The sequence below is a fragment of the Delphinus delphis genome, chromosome X (assembly GCF_949987515.2).
Source record: "Delphinus delphis chromosome X, mDelDel1.2, whole genome shotgun sequence".
Lineage (NCBI taxonomy): Eukaryota > Metazoa > Chordata > Mammalia > Artiodactyla > Delphinidae > Delphinus > Delphinus delphis.
Window position 1 is genome coordinate 40,132,784 of NC_082704.1, and position 18,985 is coordinate 40,151,768.

Here is an 18,985-nt window from a genome sequence, read left to right on the forward strand (position 1 = left end):
TGGGATTTGTTCTTAATGTTAATGCGATGCTGGTTCCTTTCTGTTTCTTTAATGCCATTTTGTACGAAGGTAGTTCAAAGTTCTCTACGAACAGCTAGTAATTAATTCAATTTCATTAAGGCCAATTAATCCAGGATTAATTATAAATTTGCTCAGAGGAAGTTATTATACTTTGCTCTTTGATTTGAGTTTGGCTTTAAAGATTCTTACAGGAGTAAAATGGAAATTTCCCTTTTCTCTGAGGGTATCTACCTTGTCAGTGATTGTGTTAACCACGTACCTTCCTCGACATGTCCCATACTAACCTCAGATGAGGTTGTCACCCAGGCCACCACTGTGCTCCGTGGCACTCCCAGTACTGAACAGATCTGCTAATGCCCTGTTAGCTGCAGGGTGGGAGCTGATGTCCTGGCAAGAACTGGCCCCACACAGGTTCAAATCACGGCCCTACCTCATGCTGGCTGTGTGCCTGGGAGCACACCTTCCACCTGGACATGGATACAAACTCTTTAAGGTCTACAGTGGTCGGCGTCCCCTCCCTCTTCTTCTGTAAGACTCCTCAACTCTCCTTGGAGGTATCACACTCCTCTCCTCCAGGTCATGATGGGGGCTGACTGAACGATAGCTCTAGGGGTGGGCCTGAGACTCAGGTCCATTCCAGTAGCCATGACCGTTGGTTTGGCAGTGAGCGTGTGACCCAAGTTAGCACAATCGGAGAAAACCCTGGAATTTTTTCCAGGACAGGCAATAGAAAAGTGTGCTCTCTGATATTGGACTAAAACCTGGGGAAATCAGTCTGGGCCCTAATGGGACCCCTGGAGGGAAGCCTGGCCGCAGCAGAACAGTGGCCTCCAAAGATGTCTGTGTCCTGGAACCTGTGATGGTGTTGCCCTCCATGGTAATGAGACTTGGCAGGTGTGATTCAGTTAAGGATCTTGCGATGGCGGGGATGGGGGAGGTGGGGAGCTCACCCTGGATTATCCTGCGGGCCTGATGTAGTCACCAGGGTCATTATAGGAGGGAGGCGGGAGGATCAGAACCAGAGATGGCGTCATGAGAAGACGCTGCTGGCCGTTACTGTTTTTAAAGGCAGAAGCAGAACATAAGTCCAGGAAGGTGGGCAGCCTGTAGAAGCTGGAAAAACCCAGACTGTGGGTGCTCCCCCAGGGCCTCCAGACAGGAACGCAGCGCTGCCCACACCTTGATTTTAGCCCAGTGAGGCCCGTTTTGGATACTGGCCTGCAGAACTGTAAGAGAATACCTGTGTGTTGTGTTATGCCATTAAGTTTGTAGCAATTTGTTACTGCAGCCATAGGAAACTAATACAAACATTTACTTGGAGTGTGGAGTCTCTTCCCATTTATTAAATCAGTGAAGGGCTCCTAACTCCCTCCCACCTGGTCAGAGAATCAGTCTGACAGCTAAGACCTACACTGGAAATAGCCTCACTGCCTGTCCCCTGGTCAGACCTGCTGCTTTAGCCCAGGCTGTCCTGAACTCTGACCCCATTGCCATGTGACGCCAGTGGGATGCCAGTGGGACAATGGTCCAGATGGAGCCCTGGGGACCTGCAGGCTCCAGCTGCTTTCTCGGCATCTGCTGCTGGGTTTCCCCACCACAATGGGATGTGCCTGCTGAGACGGACGGAAACTGTTCCCTAGCAGAGAAGGTTGCAATGGGAGGCACAGGCCTCACCCTGGCTAACCTGACCCTGTCCCCAGCCCCACTTCCTGCCTCGGGCTCCAAAGCAATTCCGGTGAGTGCCCTCGGGTACTGTTTCCATTTGAAAAGCATGACAAAATTACCACGAAGGGCAGGACACACACACAGCAGGCAGATATCCAAGGGAGAAATAGCCCATGTCTTTATGTTCCAAAGCTCTGATGCCATTTTCTGTGCCCCTCCCAGTGCTTGAGCCCATTGTAAAAGATCTCACTGAATTCTTTTAATAAACCTAGGAGGTGCTGTTATCGCTACTTTACAGCAGAGGGAAGAGGGCCAGGAGAGGTGACTTGCTCAGGCCCTCTGTTCCCTGCCAGCTGATCCTTGTTTTATGTCAGGTTTTTTCCAACCTCAGTGATATGAACCAACTTCATAATGCAATATCCAGGTACCACCTACAACTTCATATTTTTCTTTAAGTTTGACTTAAATAAATAAAAGTATCTCCCTTACACAGAAAAACATTATCACTTGCCATAACTAGCTGGGAACCACAACAACCTCAGAATCAGGATCTTTAATAAAAAGAGAGATTAGCAAGCGTTAGAAAGGGGTTAAAGTCACACTCCGCCCCCTAAGACTCACTAAATTAGAATTAAAAAGGCAATAATGTTCTCACTATGTGGATCAACTTTATTTAATTTTATGTCTTTGTACCACCTCTAAGATGCCAGCAACATTATTTAATTTTATGTCTTGTACCACCTCTAAGGTGTCCCTTCTGTTCCCAGAAATCAGCCTGGGGCTGAAATAACAAGCATGCCAATTAGGTTGGCAACAATCAGAAAGGGGGGTGAGAATGTGGGAATATAAGACCAGGGACTAAGCCAATTAGCTTAAAAAGGGGACTCCTTCAACAGGGACTTTCTTTGATTTTGATTCTGATTGGTTTGGATCTTGGGGATCATGGCTCTGAAGTGCACCCCAGACACTGGGAATTATCCTGCTTGTAATCATCGTAATAATCTTAGTAGTGCATTATATTCTCTCAAGAGCTTTAAATGCATGTTTGCAGCCACTAAGCACCAAGCAAATGATCTCCCTACGACTGAAACATCAGAAAAAGAACGAAAGAAAGACTGACAAAGAACGTGCACCCGACGTCATAACCTGTGAGCACCACACAGAGGGTCAGCAGAAGCTGCAAGGCCTCCAGAGTGGTAGCTGGGAATAACACTAATGCCTTAAATTTGTATTGCATCCCTCAGGCTGAGAGACTGGTCAAAAGGAGGAAATTGTTAAAACTAAGACAATGGGCCCAAAATGCAGTGGCTTATGCTAAGCCTCAAGTCACCAAATCAAGACTTAGTTACTGGACTTCCCTGGCAGTCCAGTGGTTAAGATTCCGCGCTTCCACTGCAGGGGACGCAGGTTTGATCCCTGGTTGGGGAACTAAGATCCCACATGCCACGTGGCATGGCCAAAAAAAAAAAAAGAATTAAGTTTCAGCTCTTTCCCCTTTGAATGGTCATGGCACCCTTGCTGATATACTGAGGGTTTATTTCTGGGCTCTCTATTCTATTCCATTAGTCTATATGTCTATCCTTGTGCCAGTGCCACGCTGTTTGATTACTGCAGACCATTATTAAATGTCCTATTAGTTAGGATACACTCTCAGCACTCAGCTGAGCCTGGAGACCATGACAATGTGTGGCTCCACAGGGCCCCTGGGTCACTGCCCCCCTCCACATGCAGCAGCCTTCTCAAGATGTTGGAGAAGGCAGAGACAGGCTTGACCTGGGCTTGTGGGCTCAAAGGTCAGGTGTGAAAGAAGTCAAAGCAAGGAGCAAGCAGAAGCACTGGGAACCAGTGGCTGAGATGCTCAAGCTTGGACTGGAGAAAAGAGGGGTCAAGGCACTGGAGGTGAAAGAGCAAGGCTCATGGGAGTGAGAGTGAGAGAGCAGGCAGGTCTGGGGTTGTCACACAGCACAAGCTGGGATGCAACTGTCCACTCCATTCCTTGTATGTGTGTCACTGCACAAACCCATGGGTGGAACCCTAACTCAAGTTATTTTAAGCCCCAATGTCAGTGCCATTTACACTGCCAAGTAGGGCAAAGCTGGATCTGGGAACGTAGAGGATTTCATCAGGAATCTGCCAGCTTTCCTTTCCTTTGTGCTGGCTTCATTCTCAGACAGAGTCTTCCCATGAAGTGGCAAAGATGACCTGGAAACCTAGGACCCAAGTCTCTTTCCCGATATTTCCAGTAAAAGTGCAGGTCTGAGTGTCATTGGACTGTCTGCTCACATCTCTGAACCAATCACCATTCTGGGGAGGAGGGGATACTTTGATAGGCCAGGCCAGGGTCCCGTGTCCATTCCTGAAATAAAGCTGGGGGTGGCGTCAACCCATCTAAACTACCTAGATGCCAAGTGGGGGAAGGGTGGTTCTCTACAGAAAATTAGAGTGAAGGTGGCCAGAAGAGGTAGGAAGGGTGCTGGTCGGGCATAATAAACCCTGTCCACTGCTATGGGCCTCACCTACCTTCACACACCTTGCACACTTTGGACACTGGCCTGCCGCGTCGTCTTCTGTTGAAATGAAAGGAACTGCCTGGCTCTGCAGCCAGGCCCAGCTTCTTTGCACACTGGACCTGGGGTCTAGGCCTGGGAAAGGCATTTGCTCAGTTTGTGATCTTGGACAAACTCCATCCCCTTTTAGGGCCTCAGTTTCCTCACCTGTAAAAAGAGAATGCTAGGCTGGATCAGATGTTTGAACTGTTCTTTAGCAGGAAAAAAATGTAACAGCTCTGGTGGAGGGGGAAGTGGGGGCCAAAAGGTTCCATTCACTGACAGAAACCATTATCAAGTCCCATAAGATCTGCTGTGTAAAATACCTGCAGCAAAACTGCATGATTTTGTGTGTATGTGAGGGTCCAGAACCCTACTGAATTTATAAGAAGCCTTAACTGTGAGCCAGGCTGTGTGCCAGACACTGGGGTTAAAATGATGAACAACACAGACGTGGTCTACACTTTCATAATGCCTGCCATTTAGTGGGAGAGACTAACATTGACCTGATAGTCTTGCAAGTAATCAGAAACATAGACTCAAAAGTTAAGATGGAGAAGTACAAGGAGGTGTGAGAGTCAGGAACTCCTGCACCTGGATTTGACTTCAGGTCTGTCTCAACCCTAATGCAAGCTCCCCTGAGCTCTGGGCCAGTCCCTCCCTTTCTCTGGACCTGAGTCCACTCAGGTGTGAAATGGTGACATACCGTCTGCTTCTGAGGATGTTATCCTTCTGTCAGGGATTGGTCCAGGCGTTACCACGTCATGGTGCCTTCCTTGGCTCTCCAGCTTTTCCAGATGGCCCTGCTCTGGGCTGCACACCACGTGGGGGTACCTGCTTTGGCACACCTCATGTTGCAAGTTTCCCAACTAAGGACTGAGCTTCTCAAGGCTGGAGATTTTGTATTTTATGTGTGCATCCTAGCACATCGTAGTGTCTGGCTCACAGGAGGTGCTAACAAATGTTTGTGGAATGACTGGGTGGATGGGAAGAGTACACTTTTTGGAGGAGTGTTAATATCATCATGGAACCGGACAGGACACAGCCACTGGCTAATTGTCTCATCTGAGGTCGTGAGATGGGATGAGGTTTACACCGGCTGCAAAGCCTGAAGTCCTCAGGTGGAGTTCCAACTCTTCTGATTACTTGCTGTGCGTTCTTCATAAGTTATTGGGCCTCTTTTAGCCCGCATCTTTATCTGCATTAGGAATTACACTAAACGTCATCCACAGCCAACTTAATCTAAGTAAAAGGAGAGGTGGAGGCGAGGAGAAGAAGAGGAGGACTATCCCAAGGCGGATGCTGAGCACAGCCTCCCCAGGGAGATGAAAGGCGTGGGAGTCAGAAAAGTGATTAGTGGGCACAAATCGAAGCTTAAGTTCTAAACCTGTCTCTTCATCTCCAACACCGAGGTCGAACTTGAGCTCCGCAAAAGGGTATCCATTCGAATGCTGTCACGGACGCGAAGGCGCCGTGAAGAGCGGAACACAGGCCCTCACTGGGGCGCAGCGGCCCTTTCGGGCCCACCCGGGCAGGAAGCGCCGGCCGCGGGGAAGCCAACCTGGGGACACAGCCGGAAGCTGGTGGGCGGAGCCTTCCCGGCAGCCGCGACGGGCAAAGCCAGGAGCCAATGGGGCGCTGAGGCGTTCCCCCTGCGGCCAATGGGGAGCTGACTGAGGCGGGGCCGGACCAGCCGCCTGGTAACGGCCGCGTGGTAACCGGCTGCGCGCTGCTAGGGCTGAGCCGGCGCTCGGGCTTCAGGTGCGCAGGTTGAAGATCGAGGAGGTGAAGAGCACCACCAAGACGCAGCGCATCGCCTCCCACAGCCACGTGAAGGGGCTGGGGCTGGACGAGAGCGGCCTGGCCAAGCAGGCGGCCTCGGGGCTCGTGGGCCAGGAGAACGCGCGCGAGGTGTGGCGGCGGGGCGGGGGCTGAGGCATGGGGACTGAACTGAGGGGGGAGACCGAGGCGGGGACGGGGCTGAGGTGGGCCCAGGCGGCGCGGACCTGGGGGTGGGGCGTGGGGAGGACGTCCCGGGGCGCGGCGACGACCCCGCGGCCTCGCTTCTGGCCGCGAGTCCTGACTGACCGCCGCTCGGGACCAGGCCGTCCGCGCGGCACGGGGGTCGGCGGGGAGTAGATGGGCCAGGTCCCTGCTCTCCGGGAGCTCGCGTTTCAGACACAGACGTTTAAACCGCTGAACAGAAGGGCCGTTATTAGACTTCGGGGATCAGTTCCTGCGGGGCTCTGCGGGCCCGGGCACGGCGTTTGAGTTGCTGTGAGCGCAGTGGGAGGCTCTGGGACTTTTATAATCGGGAGGTGATCCGCCTGAGCAGGTGGCAGGTACAGAGGCCTTTCTGAACATTCCAGTTAAGCCTACTTCTGCTAAGTGATGCTGGTGCCAATTGCCTTCGGCCGCATTATCATCACAAAACTGTTCAGGCTCTTTGTGTGTGTGTGTATTTTTTTTTTTTTGATGAAAACATTGAGGGTGGGAGAGGTCACTTCACCCATCCGCTTGCCACCCAGTTTAGTAATAGTAATGCTGGAGTTTGTGCCTGTGTGCCCCTGACTCCTGAAGCAGCGCGCTCTGTGGTAGGACCGCCCCCTTCGGGCCCCCTTCAGCCCTAACGTCAGCCCATTTTGCCCCTGCGGTGGCTCGGCAGCTACAGAACTCCTGGAAAAGGCTCTTGCCTCCTAGCCTGATTGTGCTAATAGAAAGGGCCAAAGAGAAGCCTCTGGTTTCCATTTGGAACATCAGGTTTCCAGAGAGGAAATAGTGACAGGGCCAAGGTGACTTTGAAATTTCTCTTTATCCAGCTTCTGCTCTCCGAGGGCCTGTCTCTGCAAGTAGCTGACATTGTTGAGTGCTTTTCACGTGCCGAGCACTGTGCTAAGCAGCTCCGTTTCCATTGTCTTATTGTTCATCACCACCCTTATACCTGTCCCTCCTTCACTTTGTTGTGACACTTTTCAGACATACCAAAAAGTTGAAAGACTTGTGTAGTGCGTATCTGTGTTCCTGAATTCTACAAGTAACATTTTAGTCTGTTGCTTTGTCTTCTGTCTGTTCATTTATCCATCTAACAATCTACTTTTGCATTTCAAAGTAAGTTATAGACATTAGCATACTTTACCATAAACCCATTAGCCTTTGTGCCACTATGCTATGAACTCTGTTTTCAGATGAGGAAACGGTGGTTCCTAGAGGTTAGGTTATGGATCTAAGGGTACTCGGCTGGTAATTGGTAGAGCCAGGATTTAAACCTAAGTCTATCTGACTCCAGAATCCATACTCTTGACTCTGACGCTGTGTACCTCCGTACGAATATGAGCTTCCCAAGGATAGAGACCGGGTAGTATCATATACCCAGAACTTGACTCATTATAGGGACTCAGAATTTACGTACTGAATTATTAGTCATCCCACCTCTGCTACCAGGTCCTTGTCTGAGTCTGGTCACATCAGCAGCCTCCTTGATGTTTAATGTCCTCATCTGAAAAATGAGAGTTAGACTAGGTTATCTCTTAAAGGCCCTTCCAGTTCATACTTTTTAAATTTTGGAATTCACTGGACATGTCTCATTGGAGAGAAGGAGCCTAAATGGAAGAAGATTAAATGCAAGGGGAAGTGTGTGAATAAGAGTACGTAGCCAAGGTTGGCAAAGGCTCTTCTACCTCTTTTGAGTTGCCCAAAGAGTTCCAGTGCTGAGGATTATGATATCAGAGGTTACTGTGGAAAGACCATAATGGCTCTTTTGTCTTTTTAGAAATGCAGCGTCTGAAGAATATCTTCTAGGCTGTTAAGTGCACTGTGCTTTTCCAGCTAAGCCAGAAATGGAATAGGGCACATCCACATGCATTCCTTGAACCCACGTTTTTGAGGGGTTGTCTAAGTGTGGGACCAAGGTACGTCTCCACAGTCCATGGGGAAAGTGGGAGAGGAGATAAGATGTGCTCACAAGACCCTGTCCACAAGGTACTACCCAGGTAGAGGAGCTATGGGCCTGCCCTGAGGCAAGGACGGTGCACCTTGGAGACAGTTGTGCTTTCAGTTTTTAGATTGGTGTGAGAAACCTTGAGATTGGGTGTTTAAGGAGTGTGACTTTCTCAGCCTTACTCCTTTAGAGTTAAATATTATAAAATACATAAAACCAGGAACCTATTTATGGAATATTTGAACATATATACACACACGTATCAATACGCAGTCAACTCTTGAACAACATGGGTTTGAACTGCATGGGTCCACTTATTCGCAGATTTCTTTCAATCAATACGTATTAGGGTGCTACATGACCCCCAGTTGGTTGAATCCAGGGCTGCTGAACCACAGATATGGAGGGCTGACTGTATAGTTATACGCTGATTTTCGCCTGCGTGGAGGTTGGGCGCCCCTAACTTCAAGGGTTCATGCGAAATACATGCTGTATGTATATAATGTCCATACCTGTCTATATATAATATAGATGCTGTAAATGGCTTAATACTCCGAATATTTAAAATATACGAACAAACAAGTAATTTAATCTTGAGGATTTGAAAGGCATTCCTTGGATCTTAGGATGCTGTAGGTTAAACCTCACGTGCAGCATTTGCTTACAGCATTCTGGGATAGTTAACTGATGGCCAACTAGTAGAATATGTCATTGATTCTTAGCCCTTAGTGGGTTAATTTGGGAATGTGATGAAAGCTGTGAGCCCTCCCTGGAAGAATGCACATTTGAACATATACACACAGTCTTGTTTCCAATTTTGAGGTGTGTGGGCCCCTGGAGTATATGCCACTGCTCCCATTTGTACCCCTCCTGTCCGTTCTCCACATAGCAGCCATCAAGATACTTTAAAAACAAATTTTCAGAACATGACATGTGGCCTAAGGCTTTTTCACTGGCTTCCCATTACATGTAGAATAAAATCCAAACTTTACTATGGACTGGAAGATTCTGTTCTGAGTGCTGCCCCTCCTGCCTCTACAACCTCATCTTCCCGGTCTGCTTGTTTTCTGAACTCTGGTCAGCACAGCTTTTCTGTCCCTTGGACATGCCAAGCTCATTCCTGTATTTTGAATTTATTGTTTCCTTTGCTTGGAACACTGACTCCTGCCCTGCCTGCAGCTTCGTATATCAAATACAATGTCAAAGAGGCCTTCCCAGATCACTCTTTATTATAGAGTAACCTCTGCCCCCAGCCACTTGCTCTTTTGTTGCCCTTTTTTCTTCATAGTAGAGATTCTGTGTTTGTATGTCTCCTCCACTAGGACATGAGCTCCATGGCCCTCTACTGCCTCTGGCGCCTAGAACAGCGCCTGTGGTGTCCTGGCACTCGATGAGTCTGAGTTGTGTGGACCAGACACTGGAATTTTTCCTCCTGTGAAACATTTTAATATTGATTTATTATTTCTTTCTATTGTGGTATCTAGGCATGTGGTGTGATAGTGGAATTAATCAAAAGCAAGAAAATTGCTGGAAGAGCTGTCTTGTTGGCAGGGCCTCCTGGAACTGGCAAGGTACTCATTTTCTCTCATTTTTTAAAATCTACCCAAGAGGATGATCTTAATGTGTAAGCCAAATTCAATTTGTGTCTTAACTAGTCTTTGTTTAGCTAAATTGGTTATACGTATGTTTTTAAAACCGATGTGCAATAATACAGTTGAGTATCTAAAATCCATGCTTCTAAAATTCAAATTACCCTGGCTGACCTCCAGAGAAAAGAGAGTGAAGTCTTCAGAGGTGTCTTATTGTCTCTGTAATTTGTCTTTTATCTCTTTCAAGTTTCCTTTGCTTTGGAAATACATTTCTGTTGGCCTAGGGCTTCATAAAATCTTGGGAGTGACATCTGGGAAAGAAAACCAGTCAGCAAGCAATTTTCCAAATGCTAACTTGACCCAGCACTATTCTGGCTGTGTGAGAGATGGAAAGAAAAAGGAAAAAAGAATTAGAGACGTGATTTTTATCAAGGGCCTTATAGTCTCTCCAGGGCAGAGAGGACACCATGGCAGCATGAAAAACTCCAGTTGAGCACTAAGCTGCGAGGCATCACCCGATCTTAAATGCAGCTGGAATTGTAGCAGGAGGTGACACTTGGCTTGGTGTGGCTGGAGGGGTTGAAGCTTGACATTTGACTTTGCAGGGAAGAAAAGGGCCTTCCAGGTCGAGGGTGCAGGACAACTTGTGGGATCTGTGAGGGGCTTGGCTGGGTGCTTGAAACGCACTAGAGTCCCCAGTCTGGGCCCTGCTTGTTCTTCAGGAGGGCTGCTTGGTGCAGGAGAGGAGGAGCCTGGGGGAGTCATTGTGTAAAGAAAGGGGTTCCAGCTCTGGTGCTGAGACCCCAGGCAAGTCCCTTAGCCTTTCTGAAGCAGTAGCACAGCCCTGCCTGTTTGAGGGAGTTATTAAAGTGGCGGTTGTAAGATGATGACTCTAATTATCATTTTGAAGTCATATGATTGAATTGATAGTATGTCTTTTACTGGTGTCTAACCATAGAGGAGGAAGTGCTATATTTGTGAACAAGTATAAACGTGAGCTTTAATTCCCTTTCTGCTTGTCACTGTATTTACCATTTATTTGCTTACTGTTCCTTCTCATATCTTAGACCTTTGCTCTCCCTCCATTTCCTTCCTAAAGTACATCATTAAGAAGTTCCTTCTAGAAGTTTGTTGGTGGCAAAGTCAGGTTTGTATTTATTGTGTTGCCCTTGTTTTGAAAGATAGTTATATTGGATATATAATTCAGTTGACAGATGTGTTCTCTCAATACTGTTTCTCTCAGTGATATTTGCTACCTTTTGGCTTCTACTGTTGCTTTTGAGAAGACTGGTTTTGAGGATTTTGTCTTTTCTCTCTGGATGTTTTTGGGATATTTTGGTTTTGGTGTTTCACTGTGATATGTCAAAGTGTGGATTTATTTTCATTTATCCTGCTTGATATGGATCTGAGTACATATTGTGTCTAATAAGTTCTGGGAACTGGTCAGCCTTTGTCTCTTCAGATGCTGCCTTTCCCTGTTCTCTCTCTTCTCTTCTGGAACTCCAGCTAGGTGAGGACCTCCACTGCAGAGGTCCTCCACTTGGGCCGAGTTTGCCCCCCGGGGAACATTTAGCACTGTCCTGAGATGTTTTCGGTTGTCACACTTGGTTGGGCCGGGAGTGCTGCTGGCATCTTGTGGGTGGAGGCCGGGGGGGTTGCAGGGCACCCTGCAGAGCACAGAGGAGCCCCTGCAGGAGGAGTTCTCCAGCCCAAAATGCCCACGGTGCCAAGACTGGGAAATCCTGGGCTGGAGCTTCTCATTTTGTCTTCTTAGTCTTTGAACCTCTTTTATGTTTTCTGTTGTTTTGACTCTTCTGCGTTCTGGGTAGCTTCATTAGACCTCTCTTCCAGTCTGTCTTGTAAGCTGTTAGGAAGCTACTCTTTAATCCAGTCCATTGAATATTTTCCATTTTGAAAAATTTGAAACCTACAAAAGAGTGGAAAGAACAGTTTGATGAATCCCTCTGTACTCTACTCATAGGTAACTAAGGGTAAATATTTTGTGAGATTTGTGTTTTCTCTATGTTACTTCTGAACCATTTGAAAGTAAGTGCAAAGGGACCTTCTCTGTCATTCCCATGATATGGTCATCCACCCAAGAAATGTAATGTTGCTAATAAAATTGGCTAATATCTAGTTTATATTAAAATATCTCCAAGTCATTTCAGTTTGTGGCTCTTTCATTTTTTTATATTTTTAAATTGAATTATAATCACATATCACACATTGCATTCATTATTGTCTCTTTAGTCTCTTTATCGAGAACGGTTCCTGTCCCCTGCATTTTTGGTTTGTTTTCTTTTATGACACTGACATTTTTGAAGAGCCCAGGACAGTTGTTTTGTAGAGTACCCTACAGCTGTCCTCCAGTGGTTGTCTGATTGTGTCTGAAACATTCAGTCCTTTGGCAGAACGTGATGCAGGTGATGTGTCTGGAACCTGCATCACAACAGGGGGCTGACGCCACGTTCTACTGTGAGGGGACTGGTTCCCTCTGAAATTTATAATCATCTGGGAAGTGACAGTTCGAGACGTCCTGAATATCCTTTTACCCTATGGCTGTAGCATTCATTGATGGTCATTGCCTTATCAGTTATTGCATTGGTGGTTGCAAAATGGTGATTTTCTAAATCTGTCGTATCCTCTACATATATTAGCTTGCTTTTTTTTTTGTAATGAAGAAGCCCCTCCCTCCCCCACTCATTATTTTTAATTTCTTCATCTCTTCAAAATCTGTTTTTTGCTTATTTGTTTGTTTGTTTGTTTTGGCCGCGCCATGCAGCTTGCAGGATCTTAGTTCCCCGACCAGGGATCGAACCCATGCCCCCTGCAGTGGAAGCGTGGAGTCCTAACCACTGGGCCTCCAGGGAAGTCCCAAAATTTGGCTATTCTTGATAGCCTCTTGTTCCTTGTTCGTGAAATACTTTCTTATTTATTTTGTATCCTGTATCTGCTTGTGGACTCATGTTTGATCAAATCTGAGGCTTCCCTGATCTCTTGATTAGGGCCGAGTGCTTCCTGAGAGGACTTGGGAGGGCCCCTGCTGTGCTGCCAGCACAGGGTACGTGAAGGAAATTTTGTGGCTTGGGTTTTCTGGCCATCAGGCAGTGTAGAGACCAATCCTTAATCTGTTTGAGAGCCTGCTGGTGAGACTTCCTCAGCCAGAGCTGTGGTGAGACGGACAAGCCTGTCTTTATCCCTTGGAGATTTTCTCTGTGGCCACCTTGTCTACTGACGTGTGCCCTTCAAGGCTCCTTTTTATCCAGGGGTTTCTGGCATCTGTCAAACACCTGCCCAGCTTTTCAGAGTAGTAAAATACCTTGCAATGATAGTTTACTACTTTGGGTCTATCATGACTACTTACTTATTCTAGATATTTTGTAACAGGAGGGAGTGACCATGGCTCTAGTGGCCGCTTTGCTGGAAGCATGGGTCTCTGGTGCTTTTGTAACATTGTATCCATGGACCTCAAGGTTCAGACAACTTAACTGAGTGGCCGGCAGGAGTGTGGTGCTTGTTCAGAGTATGGCCATTCCCCTCCTGAGGCCTGCACACTCTATTTTTTTTTTTTTTTTTTGCGGTACGCGGGCCTGTCACTGTTGTGGCCTCTCCCGTTGCGGAGCACAGGCTCCAGACGCGCAGGCTCAGCGGCCATGGCTCACGGGCCCAGCCGCTTCGTGGCATGTGGGGTCTTCCCGGACCAGGGCGCGGACTCTCAACCACTGCACCACCAGGGAAGCCCTACACACGCTTAATAATGGGGCTTTGTGTTTGGGTTTTAGAAAAAGGTGTTCGGATGAAGTTGAAAACAAAGTAGGTTTTTTAATCTTTTGGCAACAGCCTCTTTTTTGTGCCACTTGCATGGGGGGTGGGCACACAGAAATAGGTCTTGGAGATTGGGGTTTGCATCCTGACCCTTCTGCTTGCTAACTGTTTGACTTTGGGTGAGCTGGAAATTTCTGAGTTTCAGTTTCTAAATTCACAAAAGGTGAACTAGATTATCAAGTTCATAGGCTGCTTGGGAGGGTTCAGTGGGATCCCTCGTGCAAGTCACCCAGCCCTATATAGTAGGTGTAGGTATAGTCTGCACAGTAGCCATATCATATGCCAGCCTTCTGGGAGCCTTTAAATGGAGGAAACTAAACACACCTGAAGCATTTCTTAACCAAGCATTTATCATATTTTAATGGAATATGTCGATCATCTCTTCTGTATTTGGTAGTGGTGGGGGTCTGCATTGAATCAGATGCAGCATTGTCTTTGGAGTTCACAACTGAGGGAGGGGTGTTGGGGCCTGTAGCGACGGGGAAGAGAAAGAGGAGTGACTGGAAAGGTGGTGGGCTTTGGATAGAAGGTGAGCGTGGCTGGCCTGAGGCTCCTGCTGGGAGTCCTGGTGTCAGTGTGCTGCTACATGCCCCGTTATGCTCCAGAGATTTTCCCTTCGCTCTCAGGATACAAGAGAATACAGCTTTAGAGGTATCAGCCTTGAGGGCACAGACTCAGATGCCTACTCAGACGGGCAGTGGGGCTGAGTGAAGCACCCGGGAGCCCGCACGAGCTCTTGCTGGGGAGGCAACTGCCCGCATGTCCACTCCCAGTGCTGCCATGTGGTCACAGGGGCCCCTTGTGGCCAGACCTTCTTGCTTCTCAGAAGAAGCTAAATAATTGTATTTTTATGTGAAATTTCCCAACATTAGAAAATGGGCAACAACTGAGTTTAAAAACACACATGAGGACTTCCCTGGTGGTGCAGTGGTTAAGAATCCACCTGCCAATGCCAGGGACATGGGTTCAATCCCTGGTCTGGGAAGATCCCACATGCCACGGAGTAATTAAGCCCGTGCGCCACAACTGCTGAGCCTGCGCTCTAGAGCCTGTGCTCCGCAGCAAGAGAAGTCACCGCAGTGAGAAGCCTGTGCACCACAATGAAAAGTAGCCCCCGCTCGCTGCAACTAGAGAAAGCCCGTGCACAGCAATGAAGACCCAACACAGCCAAAAAAGAAAGAAAACACACATGAGACTCTGCAGGCCAAAAGAGGAGCAGTCTGTGGGCAACTAGTTTGCTACCGGTGATCTAACCCAGGACTTTGATTTGACAGATGAGGAGGTTAGGCACCAGAGATTTGCCATGTACCCAGGGTCACGTATGCTAACACATATATATGGAATCTAAGGGGAAAAAAGGTCATGAAGGACGTAGGGGTAAGACGGGAATAAAAACACAGACCTACTAGAGAATGGCCTTGAAGATATGGGGAGGGGTAAGGGTAAGCTGTGACAAAGTGAGAGAGTGGCATGGACATATATACACTACCAAATGTAAAATAGCTAGTGGGAAGCAGCCACACAGAACAGGGATATCAGCTCCATGCTTTGTGACCTCCTGGAGGGGTGGGATAGGGAGAGTGGCAGGGAGGGAGACACAAGAGGGAGGAGATATGGGAACGTGTGTGTATGTGTGGCTGGTTCACTTTGTTTTAGGGCGGAGGGTGGCACACCATTTTAAAACAATTGTGCTCTAATAAAGATGTTAAAAAAACAAAAAAAAACACTGACAATAAACTTACTTCCATATATCTTAACGAATTTCACAAAGAAACAAAGAAAAAGAGGTTCTGAATGCAGTTTCCATAATGATACAGCCCCATCTGACGCTATCTCCTGTGTACTGTTGCTAGGTAAGTCAACTTTGCTTTCTGAAAGTAAAGTCACATACGACATCTAGTTTAGTTGTACATATGTGTGTTAGAACAAGAAGAATTTGAGTATTTACCTTTAGGTAAACAGCATCACAACTGTTCTGTTGCTCCCCTTTCCCAATTCTCTGTGTTAGATAAAGCCACTCCTCCTCCTAAAATCACTGGCACCAACTCCCAAAGTGGCCACCTCAAAACAAAAAAGATAAAAGAAGGAAAATTTGTTCCCGTGAAATCCTGCCAAATCACATGCAAGAGAAATGGTTTATCATGCTGCCTAAACACAGTGCCTGATAAATGTAATGCCTAAACTGGACCCCAGATACACAGATCTTTAACCATAGAGTTTCTTCCCCGCCCCCGTGATATATAGTAGAGCGTGGTGACAGGGCCCCACTGATGTAGCTAAATGTTTTCAAAAGGTCCTGAGGAACTCCGGATCGTCATCTCAGAGAAAGAATGATTGATTTGAGTTATCAGGTCTGACAGGAGCAAAATCTGACTTAAGAGGGATAATGAAGAGGCCAGAATTGGACTTTTGGTCAAAAAAGTTGACCCCAATCACCATCAGGTGAGCATAGATAGGCTCGATAAAATTGTTCTGCATCTTGCACTGTTGATCTGCTCATCTGTATCTAATTATAACAACTATATCAGGTCTTGGTATCAGATTCCATCCTATGACTACATGGAGATGTTTCCTAAATCCAGCGTAAAGTTTCATGATAGGCTCTATTTTAAATAAAGATATGCCTCCTTTTTTGTCTCCTGAATTTATGTGTCCCACAAATAATTCTCCACAGTTACATGAGACACAGTGACCTGCACGAATAACTGTCTTCTCTTACAATTCTTTACACCAAACTAGGACATTTTTCAGTAGGCCTAGAACCACAGAGTCTCTTGTCTTTTCTTAATACCTCAACTGTAACCACAGTGGAAAATTTGATCTGTTGCATTTTCTTCAGCTTATTTATGCAGCCATGCCACATTGCAGGAACCTAGCAAAATAATCTGAACAATGTAAAGCATCGTTTACCGAGGCCAGCAAACCAGAAAGATCAGATCACACTTATTTTGGACATACTGATGATCCTGCAGTTTCCCACACAAATCAGCAAAATAGGTGTTTCTAGATTTGCAATAAAAAAAAACCCTACGATATATATTGTCCTCCTTTCTCTGTTCTTTCTGTGGAGACACAGACGGAATATGCACTGTAAAATCTAATGAATTCAGATTCCACTCATTTGTAATTGTTGTAATTCAGGCACGGGGAGTATGGTGACTAAACTTTATTTTACCTTCTTTTCAGTGTTTATTTAAAAGAAGGAAATGTTTTCAGCTATCATCAAGCAATTCATAAACCACTCATATACACCGATTTCACATATTAGAGATACGTTTATATCTATACACAAACCTTAAATAGAGGCCATGAAATAGACTCAAATTTGGGTCTAATTAGCATGGCATCCCAAAGAGCTCTCTCAAGATCTCAACTTTTCAGTAAGTGGGGCTGATTTGCCAGATTTTGTGAGTTAGTAAGGCTGAACCCAATGTTACCTTCTGGTGAGGAACCTGGTGGGTGAGCAGAACAGAGTCTGAAGCCAGACGACCTGTGGGCCACTCCTGGTGTTGCCATCTGCAATATCCGTGACCTCTTAGTCAGGTGATTGATTTAATACCTCTGGACTTAAGTGTTCGCATCTGTAAAGTTCTGTAACAGTACGTAATCTATAGAGTTACCTCTCTTAAATGAGTTACCCTTCTCAAGTGTGTGGCCCACAGTAATCACTCTACCCTTTTCCTCTGAAAATAAAAACTACAACTCATTAGATTTGGTTTAATTTCCTTTAGACCTGCCTGAAACGGAAGTCAACAGCGCTTACCTGTACCCACTGCTTAGGCTCTTAACACTACTTTCTACACCATGCCCAGGACTGTGGTTTTGGGGAGGACTTATTTCATCCTTATGTGTTAATTTTTTATGTGTTAAATTTCATGTGCTATCGGGGGGGGGGGGAAGCACATAAAATTAACACATTAGAGTGGGGTGGGTGTAGGTAAAGCCCAAGCTTGTGCCCTTAGAAGGTCACTCGGAGGCACCAACATCACAGAGCAGTGCTAGGACTCTGCACTATTGTTTCTTGACTGCTTTTTTTTTTTAACATCTTTATTGGAGTATAATTGCTTTACATCGTTGTGTTAGTTTCTGCTGTATAACAAAGTGAATCCGGTATATGTGTATATACATCCCCATAATGCCTCCCTCTTGAGTCTCCCACCCACCCTCCCTAACCCACCCCTCTAGGTGGTCACCAAGCACCGAGCTGATCTCCCTGTGCTATGCGGCTGCTTCCCACTAGCTGTCTGTTTTACATTTGGTAGTGTATATAAGTCCATGCCACTCTCGCACTTCGTCCCAGCTTACCCTTCCCTTCCCCTTGTCCTCAAGTGCATTCTATACGTCTGCGTGTTTATTCCTGTCCTGCCCCTAGGTTCTTCAGAACGTTTTTGGTTTTTAGATTCCATGTACATGTGTTAGCATACGGTATTTGTTTTTCTCTTTCTGACTTACTTCACTCTGTACAAGAGACTCTAGGTCCATCCACCTCACTACAAATAACTCAATTTCATTTCTTTTTATGGCTGAGTAAATATTCCATTGTATATATGTGTCACATCTTCTTTATCCATTCATTTTTCAGTGGCCACGTTGGTTGCTTCCATGTCCTGGCTATTGTAAATAGTGTTGCAGTGAACATTGTGCTACCTCTTTTTGAATTATGGTTTTCTCAGGGTATATGCCCAGTAGTGGGTTTGCTGGGTCATAACCCTCTTTCCCTGTTGGTGGGAATGTAAGTTGTGCAGGACAACCTTTGAGGACTGAGGAAGGTAGAGTATCTTTTGTATGAGGAGAAAGCCCTTCAAGGGTCAGTTCTGGAAGTTTCCACGGGGTACCTTTTCTGGTACCCAGAAGCCAAGAGCAGGGAGATGGCAATGGAGAGGCAGCTCTGGTGGTCTTCAGTGGGGAGGGAGCTAATAAGGGTATAGTCCTTCATCTGGGCACCTCCCTGGCAGCCCCCAGGTCACCACTGTCTGCAGCTGAGAGCCAGGAGTGCTGTCGGGTTAAAACCTTCCCTGGGTCATGAAAGGGTGGGCACAGGGCCTGGCATCCAGAGAGAGTCCAGGGCTTGTCTCCTTACTTCACCTCCATTCTCTGTCTTCACTTCCTATATTCTCCAGCCTCAGTAGGGTTCGTCCCTAACTTTGTGCTAATCACCACTCCTACCATTCACACTTGTCTGGGTGGTAAGAAAAATAATAATACTCATAAAACTGAAAGAATAAACCCACAATAGTAATAAAAGATAGCAACAATTATAGCACACATATTAGATGAATTACTTGCTCAAGATAAGTCAACCAGCCAGTAATGTTTCCCAGTATCAAATCCTGGTCTTCTGACCGAAAAGGCCCCACCCCTAACCCCTGTTTCTATATTGAGTGTACTTCTATGTTAGGACT

At 46.6% G+C, this 18,985-nt stretch overlaps 2 protein-coding genes across 2 annotated transcripts in view; one reads left to right on the plus strand and one right to left on the minus strand.

Moving 5' to 3' along the window:
• LOC132417944 (selenocysteine-specific elongation factor-like) overlaps positions 1-18,985 on the minus strand; it is a 453,767-nt gene that overhangs the window by 85,200 nt on the left and 349,582 nt on the right. The window lies entirely within an intron of this gene.
• LOC132418597 (nuclear RNA export factor 2-like) overlaps positions 6,139-18,985 on the plus strand; it is a 29,158-nt gene continuing 16,311 nt past the window's right edge. The window contains 1 exon segment of the mRNA XM_060002532.1: positions 6,139-6,143. The gene's annotated coding sequence lies outside the window, so the exon portion shown is untranslated.